General features: G+C 45.3%; 1 protein-coding gene across 5 annotated transcripts in view; it reads right to left on the bottom strand.

The window, feature by feature from the left end:
• The window catches only part of ZBTB38 (zinc finger and BTB domain containing 38), an 80,358-nt gene that overhangs the window by 14,309 nt on the left and 43,711 nt on the right, over positions 1–22,338 (bottom strand). The window contains exon 5 of one of the 5 annotated variants that reach the window (XR_010410291.1): positions 1,375–15,327. The exons of the other annotated variants lie outside the window; for them this stretch is intronic. The gene's annotated coding sequence lies outside the window, so the exon portion shown is untranslated. Of the gene's footprint in view, positions 1–1,374; positions 15,328–22,338 lie in introns of those variants that run through there. 5 annotated transcript variants of the gene reach the window in all.

A 22,338-nucleotide genomic window follows, 5' to 3' on the forward strand; every position in this document is an offset into this window, starting at 1 on the left:
ATATATAAATCTGTATATATACATATACATATACAAAATATAAATCTCTATATAAATATAAAATTCCATATTATAGTTATAAGTACATATGTGTATATTTATGTAAAATGTACTTAAAAGTATATAAAATGCTTTTAAGAATTTTATAATTATATGATAAACATACTTTATAATTACACTTTATATAAATGCCATTGGGAAATTCTAGTTAATTCATAGACTTAGGATCTTCTGCTGCTTTTGTCTCCTGCCATACCCCAACCTTCCCTAATAAATACACATATATTTAATGCAAAGGTGGGCACTTAAATAAAATACTTCTGATGATTAAATTACCTCTTCTTCAGCTTTTAGAATGAACTAGCTTTAAAAAAAATAAAATAGGGGTGCTTGGGTGGCACAGTCGGTTAAGCGTCCAACTCTTGGTTCTGGCTCAGGTCCTGATCTCAGGGTTGTGAGATGAGCCCTGAGTCGGGCTCTGTGCTCAGTGAGGGGTCTGTTTGGGTTTCTCTCCCTCTTCGTCTGTCCCTCCACCCTGCGCTCTCTCTCTCTCTCTAAAATAAATAAATCTTTAAAAAGTAAGTCTATGCTCATGGTAAAATATTCCAACAGTACAGAACTGTATAAAGGTGCAAAGCAGAAACCCCCTTCTCCATCCTAGCCTCCCTTCCCCCACACCAATGCGCCCATTAACACGCACAGCTCGCATACTCCCTAGCCACGGATACCTTTTTCCTAACTTCGGAAGATTTATAAATGACATCTGTATAAAAGCTCTAGGAGAAAAATTATTTCCTCTTGAGTTTCTCCTACCCTAGATTCTATCTCCTCTGCTTGGCAATTCCTTAAACTTACTCATCTCAGGTGACTGCCCATCTGGGCAGTGTCCGTCCTCTAGAATTTCTAGATTTGGGCTCCTACCTTTATTATAATATGTGTTATAATATTATGCAGTGTTATGCATTTGTTCATGTTTATATCCTTCCCTACTTGCTCCTTGAGTGCAGGGTCAATCTAACTCATCTTTGTTCTCCTGATACATATAGGGTATATAGCACACTGTTGATGATGTTGACAGTGAGCGAGAGGAACTGCCTCTTCAGACCCTGAGCAGCAAATGGCTTAAATTACACATTGTGCTTAGAAAAGTTCCTGATTTAAAGTTTTAAAAATGAGAACCAGATGAACCCAAATTCTACTTTACAGAGAGCAAAATTAACTCTCTTATTAGAAAAATAAAAATTAATTCCTGTCCATTTTTTCCCTAGTTTCCTTCTAATCTGGCCGTTCTCAAAGTGTTTCATGGACCTGGAGTCTCCCAAGACCCTTTCGTCAGGCTCGTGAGGGCAAAACTGTTTTCAGAGTAACACAAAGATGTCATTTGCCTTTCTTCCCCCACCATGTTAACATGTGCATGAACAGTACAGAAGCAACGATGGGGAAAAGAGCTGATGCTGTAGCAAACATCAAGCCAGTAATACCCAGATGAAAAAGTGAAAACTATTAATTTTATTAAATCTTTTGACTATTGAATATACACCTTTTTACCATTCTGTGTGATAAAATGGGAGGCAGACACAAAACACTTGCAGTGCATACTGAAAAAACCATGACTGCCTTAAGGAAAAGTGCTTGGGCGGTTCTTTGTGCTGTGAGCTGAATTAGCCAACTTTTTTTTCATGGAACACCGTTTTTACATGAAAAAACGACTGATAAATTATGGTTATTCAGATGTGGATGGATATCTGGGCAAACATTTACTTTAAAATGAACTAAGTGTGCCTGTCATTTCTTTTTTTTTTTTTTTAAAGATTTATTTTAGAGAGAGAGAAAGAGAGAGAGTGGAGGGAAGGACAGAGGGAGAGGGAGAGAGAGAATCTCAAGCAGACACCCTAATGAGCGCGATCCCATGACCCTGAGATCATGACCTGAGCTGAAATCAAGAGTCTGGATGCTTAACCAACTGAGCCACCCAGGTGCCCCTCAAGGAAGTAGCCATTTTATTGCCAGTAATAATATCTGTCTTTCAGGAAAATTACAATATTGGAAAACTTGGTATTTAACATAAACTTTGGTACCCACCACCATGAGCTCTATGTTTCTCAATACATAATGATTTTTCTAATGAGGTTAGTGGTAATGTTAACGAATGTGATTTTTGGATACCATGCAATGAGTCTGGAAGACAGCCACAGTTCAGTGAACTAATATTTTCCAAATAACCAATGCATACTGTTACCAAAAAACCATGCACGGGCTAAAAGGTGAAAGAAACATCAGTAGATTTAAATGTGACAAAGTATGGAAAGTTCATTGTAATGGTTTCAAATTCCATATTGCAAGTAATCTTTAAAAAACCACCTACCTGTCAAGTTTTGGTGTATTATCAAAGAATATCCACAATTAACTGAAAAAGCTATTAGAAAACTTCTCCCCTTTCCAACTACCTATTTGTATGAGGTGAGGTTTTCTTTACATACTTCAACTATAACAGTATACTTGCCACTGAATTCAGAAGCTGAAATGAAAATCCAGCTGTCTTTCTATCAAGCTAAATGTTATATAGTTGCCACTTTTCCCATTATATTTTTTGCCTTAGAAAACAGTTATTTTTAAAAATATGTTATTTTATCATGCAATTGGGTTTATTGTAGTCATTTTTCATGAGTTAATTGTTTTTTAAGTTCTCCTTTTAAATTCTGAATATGGCAAATATTGATAGATCTGTAACTCTGATAATCAGCAAAAGCTCTTTGGGTCCTCAACGATTTATAAGAGTGTAAGGGGGTCCTGGGAACAACAAGTTTGAGAAATGCTATTCTAACCTATAAGAAAATGTGATTGTTAAAGATATAATTTAAAAATTATTTTACTCAAAATAAATCAGATATTGGCTTAAAAGAACTAGGGAAACAGTGGATAAAAATGTGGTAAAATACAAAGCAGAAATCCCCGGGAGGAGAGGCCAAGGGATGGAGAAACACAGACACGCCCACCGTCACACAGATACACGTTCTCTAGCTGTCTTTAACTGCCCAAGCTTGAAATGGTTACTAACCGTCCCTGCAGTCTGAGCATGGCTGAAAAGCCAGGGGGACCAACAGTCCCTCCACACTCTCCGTACTCTGGTGAAAATTGTTCCTTGATTTGCAGGACCTCCGCCTCTCTTCTGTTTGAACAATCTAGCACTGCTTGCATTCCCGCCTTCCAAATCTCAAAGGTTAGCTTGGTCACAGTATTCTGTGTGCTCATATGATTCTATCCTTTCATCTATCAAATTAGCTCCCTCCCCATTAGATCCTGGAGACTGCTTTTAGGCACTGGTCTACTCGTTCTCCAACTAAACTTGGAAAAAGGGGAACAATTCTTACCAATGATCTGAGCAACTAACTCCCTGTATTTCCAGCTTAATTAAATCTTCCCTCCCAATCAGTCAAGACAACTTTACTGAAATACACAGAAGTCAAAAAACTTAAAGTGAGAGTTTCCATATAAACTTTAACTCTCACAGTGCAAAAAAAAAAAATCTTGGAAAACCTCTTTATTAATCAACAACATACCTATCATGTAGAACTTTATAGGGCTTGCTAATAAAACTTGGTGTACTTTTATTAGTAAATCTTTAAGAGTCGATGGAGAGCGAAGTAACGCTACCTTGAGTAAGGCCGCTCTCGTGGGCCAGGCTGAGGCCCGTTTTTCTAAACCTTCTGATCAGAGGCAGAGGCCAAGCGCCCTCTTGCAGCGCACTGGCTACTCAATTCCTAACGTACATAACAACAAAACTGAATCAACAGAGCAGCTCTCGCTTCTCTCTACTGCATGTCTTCCTCTCTCAAAAGAAACTTAGAAATAAAACCCAACTAAAAAAAGAACACACTATATTAGGACACTGACCTGGAATCCTGCAAAAGTCAAACGCACAGTCCATTTTGGGGCAGTGTGGGGCCCATGTCGAGTGGAAGCTGCGAGTCCCCGCAGAAAGTGTGCTGACAAAGGACCCGCTTCCAGGATCCCGCTCCCCCAGCCCGCACCCATCTTTGCAGCACGCTTTCTCAGTCACGTCGGGGGACTACGTCAGACCTCCTCACATGACAAGGTGTCAGAAATACACGCATCGGATCTCAAAAACCGATTACAAAACCGAAGCCCTTTAGAGAATATGGCTGTGTCTAGGAAAAGGAAAATGCTCGATTCTCTTCTAAATGCAGTCCAAAAGGGGTAGAGAAGAGCTGCATTTATCAGACTCTAATGCAATTAAACTCTCAGATTCAAGAAGGCATTGTAAGGCAAGGAAAGTTTGCTTTTTCTTTTAAGATTTTATTTATTTATTTGAGAGAGAGAGAGTGAGAGAGAGCATGAGAGGGGAGAGGGTCAGAGGGAGAAGCAGGCTCCCCACTGAACGGGGAGCCTGATGTGGGACTCGATCCCGGGACTCCAGGATCACGACCTGAGCTGAAGGCAGTTGCTTAACCAACTGAGCCACCCAGGCGCCCGGAAAGTTTGCTTTTTCAACTGGAATTAAAGCCGTTCAAAAGGCCGACATCAGAAAGCTGCTAGGGTGTATTTGACAGAGGGAGGTTGGCTTGAACAACCTTACCTGAATGTATTACTTTGAAAAGGTAAACATTTGGTCTCTAGACTTGTAGTTGCGTGCATATTGATTGTAAGAACAAGTATTATCAGATTCATGAGTGATGCAATGGGCTCGGTTAAATATTTCAGGCTGCTTGTTTGGAAAGATGAAAGGGGGAAAAGGTCCTTGGCTTCTCTTTTTCTTTTTCAAACACAACAGTATTTCAGGGTAGCCCATGTCCCTTGGGTTCATCTCAGGATGGAGCTTGCCCACATACCTACTTAAGAAACCCGGCCAACAGGCTTCAAGTGTTTCTCTCATAAGCCCTCCAGGGCTGTGTTCGTTTCTCATCTCAGCCAAGCTCCACTGACACTCAGAGTCCCTGATGTGGAAGGCATTTTTTAATCTGAATGCTGGGGGGACCGAGTTACCAAAATGATCAGGGACAGGGTTCCTGTCCTCGGAAACGTCTCAGTTTGGGGTGAGCTTATCATCAAGAGCTGCTTTCAAAAACCAAATACCGTTTTCTTGCGAACCTAAAGGGCCGACTGATTTAATGGCCCTGTTCCTCTCAGTGGACTGCTTCCTCCTGGAAAGGGCAGAGGGAAGAACTGTCGGATATTCTGGCTACTGAACAAGAATGACCCTCCAGCTAGTCATAAGGATGGGTCATCCTGAAACAGACCGAACACCAACTGCTGCTTGGGCATTATACTATCTAAACCCACCTCCCCATGGCACCTTCCCTCTCTAGCCCCTGCTCCCTGTGCACCCCAGCTTTCTGGGGACTGCCGCACGACAAGGAATCAGAGTTTACACTGGTTCTTTCTGGATGAGCCAGAAACTGGGCAGGGAGGAGTGAGTGCCACAACACACACAATGCAAAGCTCAGCGCTTGGCACACGGTGGGGTTCAGTGAGTGCGGGCTGGAACCAGCTGGAGGACTGACCGTGTCCTGCTCAGCTGGGGGCTTTGGAGAGAACTGAATTGTAGTCCATGCTTCATGCGGTACATGGGACGATCTTTTAAAAAACACAAATGAGATCAAGCCAAGCCCTGCTTAAAACCCTTCAGTGGTTTTCCCCTGAAGTCGGCACAAAATCCAGACCCTTCACTGTGGCCTGTGAGGCCCGGTGTGGTCCACGGGTCCTGTCCACTCTCTCTCGACTTGCCTGCTGCCTTCCATCCCACTCTCTGTGCTCACCACATAGGCCTCCTTTTGCTTACTCCACCTGCCAAGTCTCTTCCAGCCCTGGGGTCTTTAAACACATTGAACCCAGAACTGCCCGTGGCTGGCTCACTCTCATGCTTCGGGCCCGCTCAGACATCGTCCTGGAGGGACCACCCTGTCTGTCTTTGATCCTGCTTTCGCTCGCCCTCACCATGCCTGGTTTTCCTTCGTACACCTATCCGCAACCTGCCATTATCATGTGTCGGCCTACCTGTTCACTGTCCACTCTGCCCAATAGGAGGTAAGCTCCAGGAGGGAAAGGACCTCGTCCACCTTGTTCACTGCTACGTCTAGAGGACGCAGCACACGGTGGGCACTCGGGAAATATCTGCTGAATGACTAGTGAAGTGGCTGTGCACAAAATACACAAATGAGGCTCACCCTGATTAAAAAAGAGCAACCTGCCCCTCTCCCCCGCGTTCCCTGTGCCCTGTACCCTGCTCTGCTTTTTTCTTTTCCACGGTACCCACAGCATTCCAATATACTACACAATTTACTCCTTTCTGCTTACGGTCCATCTGCCTACTAGAACTGAAGTCTCACAAGGGCAGTCATCTTTGATATTCTTCCCTGACGTATCTAAGGCACCCAGAACAGTGCCTGACACATAGTAGGTCCTCAATATTCATTTACTAAATACACAATCCATCCTGTAAATAGATACATGTTTCTAAAGCAGTATTAGATATGGGTAGGCACCATACATATTGCCATTACAATCTGCATCTATCTGTTTGAATTTCCCCAATCAATTTAGAATAAAATTGCTTTTATCTGATGTATTTCCGGATTTCCGGTTGTGAAGGACTTCACATATTAACTCTTTTAATCCCCTTCACCATCCTGTGCGGCAGGCACGTAAAATGGGGATATTACTATATACTCACAGGGTTAAGGGAATGAACAGAGTCTGTGCTGGGTATACAGAAGCTGATATTATTGGGTCCACAATATCGAGTGGAAACTGCGCCCAGACAAGTAAGTGCTTGCTTGCAGGAGAGCTGTAATTGCTGAAGGCGGTGCAGGGCTCAGTCCCCCACACTCTGCTGCCTCACGGGCATGTACACACACAGCAGGAGTGAAGACAGAGCAGGTGACCTGATCTAGCCACACAAAACTGCCCTGCACGGAGTGCAAACAGCAGGAACAGACCCAGGCTGAGATTCAAGAGCTAGAGCCACTGGGGGCAGTCAGCCTGGGTCACATGCCAAGAAGGAACTGAGAGATGCTGCCTGGCATGAAGCAGAATGTGTCAGAATGGTCCCCAGGAAGGGCCACTGAGGATGGGAGTTAAGGCAAGCAGACCCCTTGCCCCGGGCAGCTGTCCCCAGGGCAACGCGAGCATTGCTAGAGACTGAGCTCGGGCACTCTCTAGGTGCCACCTGAACAAATACCACAGTCAGCCACAGTGTCTGCCCCCTGGCCCAGAACTGGCTAAACACCCGACACCAAGCCTTTACAGCCACGTTGCCAACTTAAAATTTTAGTATTAAAAAAAAGTTGATTTTTAAAAGTCTATTACCAATTCGATTCAGTCCAAGCACTCAGAAGACAAAGACCAAGGATTTGCACAGCGAGGATCTGTTAATCTCAAGTGCATGTATCAGGAAAAAGAGTTTTCATTCCCCTCCCCTCCCCACCAGTATTTAGATTTACCCTCTCATCATTGGACTGGGGATGATGCAGTCTTCAGGGGTCAGGAAACTCGCTGGAGCCCTGTCCATCAGGGTACAGCATGACAGCAATGAGTACGAAGCCTCGGGGGAACACTACAGAAAGAGAATCTCCAGGGGAGGGCCAACTTTGGGTGTGAGCTCTCTCCATGACAGATGGCAGAGTCTCCCCACAAACACAGAATGGAGACATGGCCAGTGACGCTCGTTAAAACCCTAAATCCAAGTTCCAGTATCTTCACCAAGGCTTATAAAGTCCTCTGTGACTTAACCCCATTTCCTGGCACTCTAACCTGCATCAGCCTTCTTTCTGTTCCTTGAATATGCCTAGGATCTTCCTATCTCTGGGCCTCTGTACATGTTGCTCCTGCATCCTAGAATGCCCTTCTAGCCCAGGAGGCAGCCACCTCCATCCAACAATCCTCCTGCCCTCAATTAGGTTCATCTGTCATATATTCTCAGCATACTTTTCTTTCATAGTACTCAATACAATTGTAATTACATATTGACAAATGGGAGCCTTTACCACAAGAGTATAAATTCTATAAGGGCTAAGACTGTTCACCAGGATCCCTAGCTCCCAGCACTCTACTTGGCATACAACAGGTGCTAATAAACCTTTATCAAATGAATGCAAAAACAAAAAGCACCCAAACCCGAAGCCTTCTAAAGCCCACCAGGCACTGTTACCAAGCTTTCTGGATCCAGCATTAGGTCAATGCAAACTGTCCTATTTGTCACCTATGGTAAAAGAGGGGAATGCTTTTGTTGAACATAAAGAAGTCAAGAGGCTGTTCTGCCATGGTATAAGGAAACACGCACACACACACACACACACACAACCAAATCAACACTGCCAGCCTAAAGCTGAGCTAACTAGGACAAGTGAGGGCCATCTACTGCCCACAAAGTTGTCACTGCTCAAACAAGTTAAAACATTGAAACACAGCTTCAAAACACTGAAAAATGGCTTACTATTACTGCTTTGGCTCAGAGGAAAGAAAAGAGCAAAATTTAAGCTCTACTGATATGCTTTGCTCTGTTTAAGACAATAGGCCCAGGGGCGCCTGGGTGGCTCAGTCGGTTAAGCGGCTGCCTTCGGCTCAGGTCATGATCCCAGGGATCGAGCCCCGCATCAGGGAGCCTGCTTCTCCCTCTCCCACTCCCCCTACTTGTGTTCCCTCTCTCGCTGTCTTTCTGCCAAATAAATAAATAAAATCTTAAAAAAAGACAACAGGCCCAAAATGGAGTCACTTCTGCTAAGCCCCATGTCACCAAACTGAAACTTAATTTAGTTTGACTCTTCCAGAAATTGAATCTTAAACCAGTCAATCAGGAATCAACTGATCAGCATTAAGTAAGTAATCTGCCCGATGACGCCCTGCTGTCCCATATAAGGAAAGTAACCTTGCAATAACCAATCTGCCTTTTTGCCCAGTAAAACTTCCTTATTCTGCTCCGGTCTGCCTATAAAATCTCTTGCCTTGCATAGCCCTTTGGTGCTCCTTTTTATCTGCTACATTGGATGCTGTCCAATTCACAAATCACTGAATAAAGTCAATAAAATCTTTAAAATGTACTCAGATGAATTTTGTTCTTAAATATTTTAAACTCCAGGGATTTGGACTTTGTCCCTTGAGTGCTTGGACTAAATTGGAAACAAACTTTTAAAATAACTTTTTAAAAAAATACTAAAACTTCAAAGTAATAAACATGTGGGTGTAGTAGAAAAAAAATTGTGCGCACGCACTGGCCCATGACTTCTAACTATGCTACGAAGAAACAAATCACTGTTGTCTCCTGCCGGTGTCGGAGCCCCACCCCCACCCCCCCGCGCCCCATGGGCAGCCTTTCTGAGGGCTACTTTAGTGTGACACCAACATCCCACCACAAACGCATCAATGTCCCCAACAAGACTTGCTCATCAGACAGGAGGAAACTCACGTCATATGCCAGCCACATCCATGTGCCCAGTACTGTTCTACACACTCTGTATACACCATTCCGATTAAGCTCACAGCAACCTGATTTTGCAAATGAGAAAACCGAGACGTGGAGAGGCTATGTAATTTGACTGGGGTCATTTAACTAGTGGGTGGCACAGTTGGGATTCAGACCCAGGCAGTATGACTCAAACACCAGACTCTCCATTTCAGGTTCAGGAGCGCCAAGAAGAACTCAGCTTTTCCACCTCTTTCTTGGTATCAAAGGCTCATATGCTCCCGACCCCAGCCTACTTACCAGTGTGGAAGGGCTTGGCAAATTGTCAGCTGGACCTGAGCAGAGCGGCCATTAGCAGGGGGACAGGTTATGCCCTGTGATGTGCTGTGATCACAGGAAGGGGAGACTGAGAGCCAGTTCATGCTCTGCTTGGCCAGGCGGGTGCACTGATGAGGGCTGCATCCTCCCGCCAGATGGAGGGGGCCGTTTCTTTAAAATGCACAAAGATGCCATATGGGCCACCAGGTGGCCCTGTGGTGAATACTTTAGGGAAATCCAGAATTCTCCATAACACTCTACTTTTGTTTTCCCAAGAAAAATGTAAACTTCAAAATAATATATGGTGCTCACAAATACTAATATTATTATTTTAAAGATTTTATTTTTAAGTAATGTCTACTACATCCAACATGGGGCTCAAACTTACAACCCCGAGATCAAGAGTTGCATAATCTACTGAATGAGCCAGCTAGGTGCCCCAATATTACTAGTTTTTGATCCATTTCTATTTCAAGGTAACACTTATCAAATGCCTACCACTCTCCGGTTACTGAGTGCAACACAGGGGCTACCATAAGACGTGGGGACTGAAAGGGCAAGCGAGTGGAGAGATTAAATAAAGCTCCTGAAGCAGGAGAACTGAGAGACCCCCAAAGCACTGTATTAGTCCATTCATGAAACAGAGCTCTACTAAAGGATCATTCAGGATAAGGCAGGCCACGTCCAGTCTGGGATAGTGGCTGAGAGCCTGAACTTTGGTGTCAGGTGGACCTGGCTTTGTCACGTTCTGGCTGTGACCTTGGGCATGTTTAAGCTCTTTGCACCTCAGCCTCTTCATCTGCAAAATGGAGCTAAAAATAGAATCTACCAGGCTTACCATGAGGATTAAATGATAATACCTATAAGGTGCTTGGTGTAGTATCTGGCACAAAGCTTACTAAAATTATTATTAATATTACTATCACCAATTAATAATTAGTTGTAAATGTCGGTAGGAACAAATATTGCCTTGGCCCCAGGCCCCAAATATAGGAAATGTGAAATTCCTCAATGGCAGGGACAAATGTTCTAGTTCACTGTGTGCCCAGAGGTCCCCCCACTCCTCCCAGTGCTTACTACCCCAGAGGGGCTCAGCAGTTATCATTCTTCCCTAATGCAGATGGCAGTTACATCTGAGCCTTAGCTCCTATGCGGGCATTTAGTTCCAAGTATCGCCTAAATTCTTTTTTTTTTAGTTGCATTGTTTGTTAGTAGTCTTCTTAGCAGGTGGAAAAAAAGGAAAAAATTCAAATAAAAATCATTCAACTTGGGGCGCCTGGGTGGCTCAGTCGGTCGAGTGTCTGCCTTCGGCTCAGGTCATGGTCCTGGGGTCCTGGGATCAAGTCCCGCATCGGGCTCCCTGCTCCCCACCCCCCCACCTCCACGCTCGTGCTCTCTCTCAAATAAATAAAATCTTTAAAAAAAAAAATCATTCAACTTAGGTGTTTGTTAGCAATTCTGGTAAAAGGCTTGGTAGGAAGGAGACCAAAATAATGTTTAAGACATACACTAAATCATCCATAAATTTCCATGATGTGTACTTGTTCTCTTAAGTCAGATCACTCAAATTATGCTATATAAGGCAAAGCTAAGGTACTGTCAGTTTATTGGGTTACATGTTTTAGATAGCAAATTATTTTACCTTCATAAAAAAGCCTCTACTAGGGTGCCTGGGTGGCTCAGTCGGTTAAGGGTCCGACTCTTGATTTAGGCTCACGTCATGATCTCAGGGTCATGAGATAGAGCCTCGCATCAGCTGGGCGTGCAGCCTGCTTAAGATTGTCTCTCTCCTTCTCCCTCTGTCCCACTCCCCCTTCTCTAAAATAAATAAATAAGTGAACAGTAAACAAAATAAAGCCTCCGCTGTGCTCTGCTTCTTCACCTCTCCTGTAGACAGACTCCAGGCAGACCACGTTTGCTCCTTTCCCTGCATATCACGGGACTTTTAGAGGGCAACATCTTGGGACCTCCTCCTTCTTACTTTAGACTAGGAATCTAGTACCATGTCAGTTTGGTTATGGTTTATTTTAAAGAACACTTTGTTTTTTTTTATTTTAGAATTTTTTTAGTTTATGTCTCAGTTTAATGGATTCATTAGATTGCGGTTTGTTCAGAAAAAAAAAAAGTAAAAATCTGGGTTAATTTGGGGTTTAAGATGTTTATGTACTTTTTTGGGATTCCAGTTCAAGCTTCCACTGAAGTCCTTGAGGAAAATTTTTGACAACTGTCCGATGTGGTCAATAGTTCTAAGCCCTCCTTCTCTTGTACCATTGGGCTGTCCTTTTTCTGTCTGTACAGTTTTATCTTTAGACGCAGAGGGTAAAGCAGGGCCTCTGCTTACACACTCCTGGGTTTAAATTCCAGTTCTGCCACTTATTAGCTGTATGAATTTGGACGAGTTAATTAACACCTCCAGACCTGTTTTTTTTTTTTTTAAAGATTTATTTATCTAGCTGGCAGAGAGACTCCTCAAGCAGACCCCCCCAACTGAGCATGGAGCCCGACACAGAGCTCGATGGACCCCAAGATCATGACCTGAGCCAAAATCAAGAGTTGGACGCTTAACTGACTGTGCCACCCAGGCGCCCCCAAACCTGGATATAATAGTGCAACTTAGTTCTTAATAGGATTAGATGAGACAAATAGATAAAATGTAGTATCTCATTCTATTGCTCTTTTCACCCTAATTTTCCATGAAAATTCCAGAAAACAATACCTACAACTCTTTTCTTTAGCCCATCTCATTTTGATAATAGCAACCAAGTTACTGCTTGTCGGTTGAGAGGTTGTTGGAATCAGGGGCCATTTTGTACGTAGGGGTTTCTCAGAAGCTGAATGGAAAGACGGGTGGCCTGGAGAGTCTCAGGCTTCACGGGCTTCCAGGGAGCGTGAGCAAGACTAGTTCTGACAGGCTGGGCAGCTGGGAGTCAGGCTGACCCCAAAAGAAAAGAAGTTAACTAAAAAATACTCATGGAAGGTAAGTGCAAAAACAAATATTTAGCAAAATAAGGGACTGTGGGTAATATAGTAAGAGCTCCTACATTAAGGTCTTGGGAGAATATGTTGACCTAAGGACAGTAATGCAATTGAAAGAACATTTACTTTAAAAGAATAAGTACATGCATCATGATGTTAATATTATGATACATAAAGCCAAATACAAAGTTAGTGACTGTTGTTTTGGGGGGAGGGGGGTCCTACAAGCCCATTAAAGATACCCTGCCGCCCGCACACAACCCTACTGCGAAGAATAAGCAGAGAAGAGGTCAGTGGCTTCTTTGGGTTCACACGTTGCTCCTTCCACTCTGGGTAAAGGCACTGAGCAAGACTGCCCTTGGACCGTCATCTGAGCCCAGATTAGATTATTACTCAGTTTCTTCACACACGGAAATGGCAAAAACGTCCAAGTGGCCAGGCTCATCAGTGTTTGTAGACAGAGTTAGGGAAGGCAAAGCATTTTACAACCTGAGTGCTCTGTTCTCTTCACAGCTTCATTCTGGTCCATCCTCACCTCACTGGGAAGGGGGCCTTGAAGCATAATAAAGAAGTCATGGCCTGAGTGGCAATCAGTAGCAGCAGGGAGGAGAGGACGCAGGCAGAGGGTATTCCACACCAGAAGAGCTGGGGCTGGATGCAGGATACAGGGGAAGGGAGGCCGTGGAGGAAGGAGCTTGGGGCTCCCTCCCAAGCAGGCCTCTGCACGGATGCCCTTCCTAGTGAACACAGCTCCTGGGAAGGTCTGGCTACTGTGTCACTGAGCCTGCCCATGCTGCTCTTCCAGGTGTCATGGGCTTAACAACAGGGTTACGGTCATAGAAGCAAATTCCTTAAGGCAGTTCCTAGCTCCGAGATTAGGCAGTCCCTCTTAAAAAGAGCTTTGCCTTGGCTGCAGCTTTTTCAGGGTTGTTTTGAGGTTCTTTTATTTATTTATTTATTTTCTAAAGATTTTTTTAAAAGATTTTATTTATTTATTTGACAGAGAGAGACAGGGAGAGAGGGAACACAAGCAGAGGGAGTGGGAGAGGGAGAAGCAGGCCTCCCACAGAGCAGGGAGCCCGACGTGGGGCTCGATCCCAGGACCCTGGGACCATGACCTGAGCCGAAGGCAGACGCTTAAGGACTGAGCCACCCAGGCGCCCCTTGAGGTTCTTTTATACATTTGATGACCACAGCCCATCCCCAGTCCAGAGAGCTGTGTCCACAAGATGGTGCTGAGTCCACACCGAGAAATACTCTTGTGTCCTGGGTGGTTGGTAATCCAGTCCCCCAAATCTTTCTCAAAACGGGCAGATGAGTAGGCCTTGCTCCAAAATAAATAGACATCGAGTGTTCTAGGTAACAAAAAGCAAAGAGAGTCTGCTTCTTAGAGGACGCTGCACTCTAACTCATTCTGAATTTGCCACAAATGGCTTGCGGAGAGTCCTCAGATCAGGGGTGGGGAGGGCTCCACCCAGTGCAGGCATTTCCTCCTCAGAGGAGCAGGCCTCACCGGTAGCAAAGAAGGGGCCCTCAGCTGTGACCTCTGCCTCACAACAGCCCTTTGAAGGTTTACTCCGCATGGCCCCCTCCCTGGGCTAAACATCTCAAGCCGCTTCTGCTATTTCACTGCAAAGAGGGTTTTATAGACAAAAGGAGCTTTAGTTTTGGTCCAAGGCTCTCGTTTTGGATGTGAGAAAACTGAGGCATGGAGAAGTCCAATGACTTGCCTAAGAGCTCATGGTTTGACCAAAACTGGTTTCTAAACTTCTGGTTCCACATGCTTCACTATACCATGCTCAAAAGGCAGAGGCTGGGACCTGCTTACTAACAGCATGACCACAGAAAGGACTTGACCTCCCTGAGCCTCAGTCTCCTCATCTATAAAATGGAGTGAGTACTACATACCTCACAGGGTGTGGGAGGATTAAATGAGAGTAACTGAGCACTCGGCAAGTGCAAATAGTAAGCAAATAATAAGTGCTCGATAATTGATTTTATTTAGGATATACAGGTGTTTCTGTTTTTGGCACGGAGTTCTCCTTTCTTCCCTTGTTTTCTTCTTCCTCCTTGGCTTCCAAACTTCCAAGCCTGAATTTTTTTAACTGAAGCTCAAAAATTCACTCATTTATTCTGACTAAATTTAATCACGTTCATTTTGTTCATCATCCCCAGTGTGTTGGGATATTTTTAGAACGTCAATTCTGTCTTATAATAGATCTACCGATTTTTTTTACATGTTACACAGATCTGCGCTCCGGAAACTTATAGGTTAAGTTCAAGATGGCGACGTCTGTGACAAAAAGGCCCGACTGTTTTCTGTGCCCACCTCCAGAGAGTGGCAGAATGTGGTTATTCTTCTCACACACACACCACCACCCGCACAGATCATATTTCAAGATCAGGACTTGGAAAGTATTTTTCAATCTATCAGAATAAAAAAGATAAAGCCTTGGTTTCATTTTTGAGGAGGAAGGAGGCTGAACCTACACGATGAGGAAGTGACCCTGTGAAGAACAGCTCTGGCTGTGTTAATGCAGTAGTATGTTCAGAATCGTGACACTGAGACCTCAGGGTAAGCGAGCTCTTGCGCGGAGATCCAGAAAACTTCTGAGCTGCAGAAAATAAAACTTTTACTTGAAAGAACAAGATGTCAAGCTCTGTGGAATTGAACTGTGGTCCCCGGGCTGGCCTTTGGTTACAGGTGAACCAATGCAAAACCCTGACCAGTTACATTCTCTCGGCTCTCTTCTTTCAGTAAGCACAATAAGACTCTAATTTTCTAACCACTTCTCTCCATTCCCACATCCCCCCCTAACTAGCTCGTGCCATTTGTTTTTTTGAGGCTGAGCATCCTCGTACTCTGCTCCACTGGGAAATCAGACAACCTGCAAGTGTTTCAGGGCCCATATTCACTGACCCAGCAGAACACCACCCTTCCGCATCCTGACACTTCCCAAAGGCCAACCTTCTGAACCCAAACACAGAACAAGGACAAGGACATACAGCCTTACTCCTGTTTAGTCCAGACCACTTACAAATCACTTTCAAACATACCATTTCATTTTCTTTCTCAGAACACCCCTGTCGGCTGTAAGATACTATTTCCATTTCAAAGATGAAGACATTGAGGCTCAGAAAAATTATGCCAAAATCATACCACCACATAACCTGTAATCATGTAATTGGCAAGGTTGGGTTTTCAACCCTGGTCTTGTGACTCTGGGTCACAAACTCCTTCTAGCATACTTAAAAGGAAGACTGTATTTATGTGATTCCAAACGTTAGCAAATAAAAACCACCACCTCATCTTTTGAGTGACATGTTTAGTGGCTGTGTTTGTTTGTTTTTTTAAAGATTTTATTTATTTATTTGACACAGAGAGAGAGAGACAGCGAGAGAGGGAACACAAGCAGGGGGAGTGGGAGAGGGAGAAGCAGGCTTCCCGCTGAGCAAGGAGCCCGATGCAAGGCTCGATCCCAGGACCCTGAGATCATGACCTGAGCTGAAGGCAGCCGCTTAACGACTGAGCCACCCAGGCGCCCCGGCTGTGTTTGTTTTATGCCAAATTCAGTGCCAAATGTGAATATGCCACTCAAAAGACTATTTATCAAGAGCGATTTTGACCAACAGAACCAGTTTCTCCTGACCAGCCTGTACATCATTAACACTGCTGGCCAGGTGATCACCCATGCGTTCCACTGTGTTCTCTGCCATCTTGCATTACCCGATTACAAAGCATTTTGTTTGATTCATTCTGTAAAATGGGAATGAAGTCTGAGATGATTATTGGGTCAGTTAAATGAAGCAATGACTATGGAGACTGTGGCTAGTTAAGTATCAACTAGTGGCCCTACATACAACCACCACGACTATTACAACTTAATTACATTCATTACAACCAAGTAGAGTTCTGTTTTCTTAACAAGTGTCTAATGAGAGTATAAGGTAGCATGGGCCCAATAATTCAGAGAAGCAGAAACACTATTTCATCCCCTTGGCCTTGTTTAATCCTTTATTTCTTCCCTCACTGAGCAATCTCCTGGAGCCGACAGTCTAATGAAGAGACAGACATGCAGACAAACAGCTCCTCTGTGATGATCAAAGTGCTCTAGCAAGTGTGCCCAGGACTCTGGAGGATGCAGCCTTAAACTGAGTTTGGGAAAGGAGAGTCAGGGAGAGAGAAGTGGAACCAGGTCTTGAAAGACAGGAAGCATTTCTTTGGAATCCGAGAGAGAAAACCCTCTATTCCAGGCAGAGGTCTAAGCAAAGGCAAGGCCGTGTGAGATTGAATGACACCTTGAGGGAATGGCAAAGGGGGGGGGGGGATGGGTGGTGCACAGGCTGTGGGGAGGGCCTCATGGAGAGAGAGAGATTAGCGGGGATCTAGTTGTCAAGAGTTTTGAATGTTACCAAGACTTTGGACTTTATCCTCTAGTCCAGAAGTTCTCAACCTTAAACTGCATACTGGAATCATCTATGGGAATTGGATAAAGAACCAACATTAGGCTCCAACCGGAGATTCTGATTTGTTTGGTCTTGGGTGAATACTGGGTATGGCGACTCAAAAAAAAAAAAAAAGATTTCCGGATGATTCTGAGCAGCCTGGACACCGGTGAGTCATTTAAAAGATTTTAAGCGGGAATCATTTGGCAAGTTTGCAGACAGATCATTCTGGGAACCATTTGGTGAGAAGGATGTCTGGAGGGAGTCTAGAAAGAAGGCAAGGAGAAGGTAGGGAATGAACACGGGAGAAAGATTTGAAAGCTATTTGGGTGGAAGAATCAACTCACTGGAAATCAGAGGAGAGAGAGAGAGGGAAGAATGAAGGCTGACACCCCAGTTCCAGTACCTTGATGTGCCACTGGCAGGTAGGGAACTGGATCAAAGAGCTGGTTTATGAGAAGGATAATGAAGTCTGTGCTCCCTGAGGAGCCTGTGGGAAATGCAGGTGGTGCCCTCAATCAACAGGCATCCAAAATAGAAAGGAAACTGGGCTGAAGATTCAGATGTGCACTGCACTGACACACCAGAGGTGGTCGAGAACACGAGCAGGGAAATGGTCCGAGGAAGGCAGAGTGGACGAACAGAAGGAGCTGGGGGAATACCACTACCGAAGGGTAACAGATGATCAGAATCCCCTGGCGGCCCTTATTAAAAACTTTAGTTTTGGGGCACCTGGGTAGCTCAGATGGTTAAGCGTCTGCCTTCGGCTCAGGTCATGATCCCAGGGTCCTGGGATCGAGCCCTGAATCGGGCTCCCTGCTCCACGGGGAGCCTGCTTCTCCCTCTCCCCCTTCCCCACCTGCTTGTGCTCTCTCACTCTCTCTGTCAAATAAATAAATAAAATCTTAAAATAAAACAACAACAGAAAACAACTTTAATTTCTGGATGCCACCCCACACCGACAGAATCAGAATGGTCAGGGGTCAAACCCCAGAAATCGATATTTAACAAGTTCCCAGGCATTTCTGAATCAAGACTAGGACTGGGCACTGTTACCAGCTTCCTAATAATGCTGTAACAAGTTAGCACAAACGTGGTGACTTAACAACAACAGAAATTTATTCTCTTACATTTCTGGAGGCTGGAAGTTTGCGATTAAGGTGTCACTGAAGACTCTGGAGGACAATCTTTCCTTGCTTTTTCCAGCTTCTGGTGGTTCCAGGCAGTCTTTGGTTTGTGGTTTTGTCACTCTAATCTCTGCCTACGTCTTCACATGGCCTTCTCCTCCTTCTGTGCTGCTCCTCTGTGTGTTTCTTATAAGGCCACTTGTCTTTGGATTTAGGGCCCACCCCACAATCTAGGATGAGCTCATCTCAAGATCCTTAACTAACTTACATCTGCAAAGATTCCAAATAAGGTCATATTCACAGCCATAGGGATATGAACGTATCTTTTGGGGCCACCATTCAACCTACCACAGACACCATGGCAACAACTCCTCTGGATAAACAGGAGAGGGAACTGAGATCCAGAGTTCACAGCTAAGTTCCCTGACAGTGGCAGGAAGAGGAGGAAGAAAAGAGGAAGAGAGAGAGCTGTTGTGGGACTAAGATCTATAGCTGCACCTCCAAGTCTTATGCTGCCCAAGGGACCCCAGGCCACTCAGTGTGCAGGACACAGGGCCATCTGAAAGCACCATGCAGACTGGAAAAAATCACCCCAATCATAAATTAACAAAACGCTAGACCACGTTACACCCTCAAAACACAGGTGAAAGCTTTGAAAGGCTGAAAAGGCTTTCCATTAATTCACTTTCTAAACTAAATTAATTCGATAGGCAGTTAGGATTTCATCTCTAAGATACTGTGGCCATTTTGTTCTCAGCACCCTAGTAGCTTCCAGTCCAGACACGTCACTGAAGCGGCACTGGTTGTTGGGACTGGTTATTTCTATCTTTCAGAATGTTTCCTTAGGAGCAGGCAAAACTCTCAGTCACCACCATTAAAGAAGGTTCAGTTATGCCTCCCTTCTCACGCCTACCAGAGTCCCCCAGTCCTTGCTGAGAGCCCATCACTCCCCATTGTCACACTGCTACGCGTTCCAGCACGGCAGTCCTACGTTATAAAGATGTGTGTTGCCTCTCTGACACACGAAGGTTTTCTGGCCTCTTACCACAGGAATCTTCCTTCTTGGCAGCATGGTTTGCATGGCCATAAGGGCCGTGGGGGGTGGGGAGGGTGGAAAGGAACCAGGTGCTATGTTCAGGTTAAAGTCACAGCCAGGGAACACTAGCCTTCAGAATCAGATTCCTAGTGTGGTCAAAACCACCTCATCATATATTCCAACGGTAGAATGTAAAAGGCACATCTCCCAGCCCTTACCCGCTAAGACTGTCCCCAAGTATCTCCTAGCTAGCAAACCCATAGGGACCGGTCTCTCTGCAAGTCTCTCCCTGTGCTTCACCATGCCACCTAGAGCAGTGTTCCCCACGCATTAATGCGCACGAGTCAGCTGGGCATCTCGTGAAGCACACTTTCGGACGCAGTGGGCCACTTACATGTGGTCCATCTTCGTTTACATCAGGTGGAGACAGCTGAGGTACACAGCTGAGTTGAAGGTTTAAGAAAACCAAGTCCCCGGGGCGCCTGGTGGCTCGGTTGGTTAAGCGACTGCCTTCGGCTCAGGTCATGATCCTGGAGTCCTGGGATCGAGTCCCGCATCGGGCTCCCTGCTCGGCGGGGAGCCTGCTTCTCCCTTTGACCCTCCCCCCTCTCATGTGCTTGCTCTCTCTCATTCTCTCTCTCTCAAATAAATAAATAAAATCTTTAAAAAAAAAAAGAAAACCAAGTCCCCTTACCAGCTGGTGAAATGATAATTGTTATGATGGTGAGGATGATGATGCCAATGACAATAAGAGCTAATATTTACTGGGCACTTTCTACATGCGAGGCCCTGTGCTAAAGCGCTTTATAGACATTATAACTCAGCTCCAAGAGAGCTAAGGAAAACAGGAGTGGTAAAAAGAGACTGAGAAAAAAGGCAAGGCATTATAAATTCCAGGACGTGCAAAAGGTCAATCAAGTGTCAACAGAGACAGAGGCCAATTCTCACACTGTCCCCGTCTGGGAATAGTTAGGAAGTGGCTAACTGCTTGGTATTTCAGAAAGCATCTTTGGGCCGAGCCAGTCAACACCAGAGACTAGGTATATGGCAAAACACCTGCTGTCCTTCACTGTCACCCCATGGCCCGGTGCCAGCCAGGTTAGCCTCTGCAGTCTTGGCTCTGTTCCACCGCCTTGGGAGTAACATGCCTGAACAGGGAGCGGCTTCCTTTGGTGGGTTCTTCCTGTTCTATCCTGAGATGGGCACATGGCGCACTGAGCAGCTTAATCAAGGCTGCTGTGTCTGATGCCTCCCCAGATGTCCTCCAGATGTCCTTGGACATACATGCTGTGTTTTGCTGCTGATTCTACTGACAAATCGCTTGGCCTGTATGACACGGACACAGTTTATCTCCAAAGTGGTTCCCTTATTTGCTGTGACATGGAGAAGGTTCAATGGCCATGACTTTTCCTTGGGATGGGTCTTGGAGAACTTCAAGCCCAGTGCTCTGCAGGAAAAGACTGGGCAGGCTGCCACCGAGGAAATGCAGACTGGTGGGCTGCGCCAGATGGTGTGGCTCTCTAACTGGCATGCGGCTAGCCCAGAGGCTGGATTCAGCCTGCAGAGAGGTTTCACCTGGCTACAGTATTTCAAAAAAAATGTCATGCCACCATTTTGTCACCATTTTGCCATTCCATCTTCTTATACCCAGCCCACATTGAATGTTCATATTCTCTTCCTGCCCCTGTATGTATCTTTAGACCCTAATCTACAATAACGTAAGTATAAACCACTTCTAAGTTTTTTTCTGCCTACAAGGTTCCAGTCTCTGTACAGGGATTCACCGTCCTCCTAAAATTTATGTGGTGAGGTATCAGTATTCAAGCTTCCGAAACTACTGAAGTACTCCATCTTAAAGACAGGTGGTGAGAAGCCATGACACGGAATATATTTGGGTCACAGAATATTTCTTCAGGATTCCTCCAGTTTGTTCACGCCCATGCGGAAAATTTCTTAATATATGAATCCTAGGGGGCAGAGTGGCAGAGAACAAACTCTTCACTTTGCTCCAAAAGTCACTTTAACCCTAAGGTCAGCTTGAGCTCCACAAAATCAGATTCATACTCTTGGAGGCACCCGGCTTTCCTTTTCAAAAGAGGCTCCGTACTCATCGTTAGCAGATGATGTAGTGCGGGCAGCAATAATTGTTGAGAATGCACAGGACTTTACCAGTGGCTCCTTACTGGGTTGGAGTATTCTGGACCATACCACGCTTCACTACTGCGTCACACAAATGACAATTCGAAAAACCAGACCACAGCAATGCAGCCAGGACAACCTAGCAGTCTGGGCTTCAGACAAAGGGATCAACACAATAAAGCATATCCCCCAAGAGCACAACTGTCTCCAGGGAATCTTTGCAAACTACTCAGTAGAACAATGGTGGTCAACCCGAGGAAGCAGATTCTGCTCTAGAGACCCCGGTGTGCGGGTGGGGATGCAGAGCTGATCGTTTTGGCCTGCGGCGCTGGTCTGGGGCCTCCGGAGAAAAGCTGCTGATGCTCTTGCCCCGTTCTGCCCCCACTTCCTCCCCACTGTCCGTAAACAGCCCAGGGTTCGCAGTGCTTTCCCCGCACCCGGTAAGGTGCCCATGCACAGAGAGCACGTTCACGGACCTGAGCTCTCATGTATTCGAGTCCACGGACGTACTTTCCTGGCACACACGTCTCCTCCTCCCGTGTTTTCCATCATTTCTCTTCCCCCTCCCATTTTTCCAGTTTGAAGGCCCCGCTGGCAACACTGCACTCTCTGGAGCGAGGCCAGGCATGGCAGCACGGCATTGTGAAACAGTCACCTCCTCCCGGGGTCCAGGAGCCACAGGTGACTGGCAGAGCTGTCAGGCAAGCCCATCGGTAGGCTGGACACACAGCGAGAGGCACAGGAGCTTCTGCGCTGTGGAAATGCTGCAAAAACTCTGGCTGGTCACACAAATGGACACGCGGCGGTTTAGACAAAAGAAATTGCCTGGGGAAAACTGATGGGTGGAAAAGGCAGGAGGAGGGAAGACTATGAAAGGA

The sequence above is a fragment of the Mirounga angustirostris genome, unplaced genomic scaffold, assembly GCF_029215605.1.
Source record: "Mirounga angustirostris isolate CCGP_5_RB_7025 unplaced genomic scaffold, mMirAng1.0.hap1 SCAF_1, whole genome shotgun sequence".
NCBI lineage: Eukaryota > Metazoa > Chordata > Mammalia > Carnivora > Phocidae > Mirounga > Mirounga angustirostris.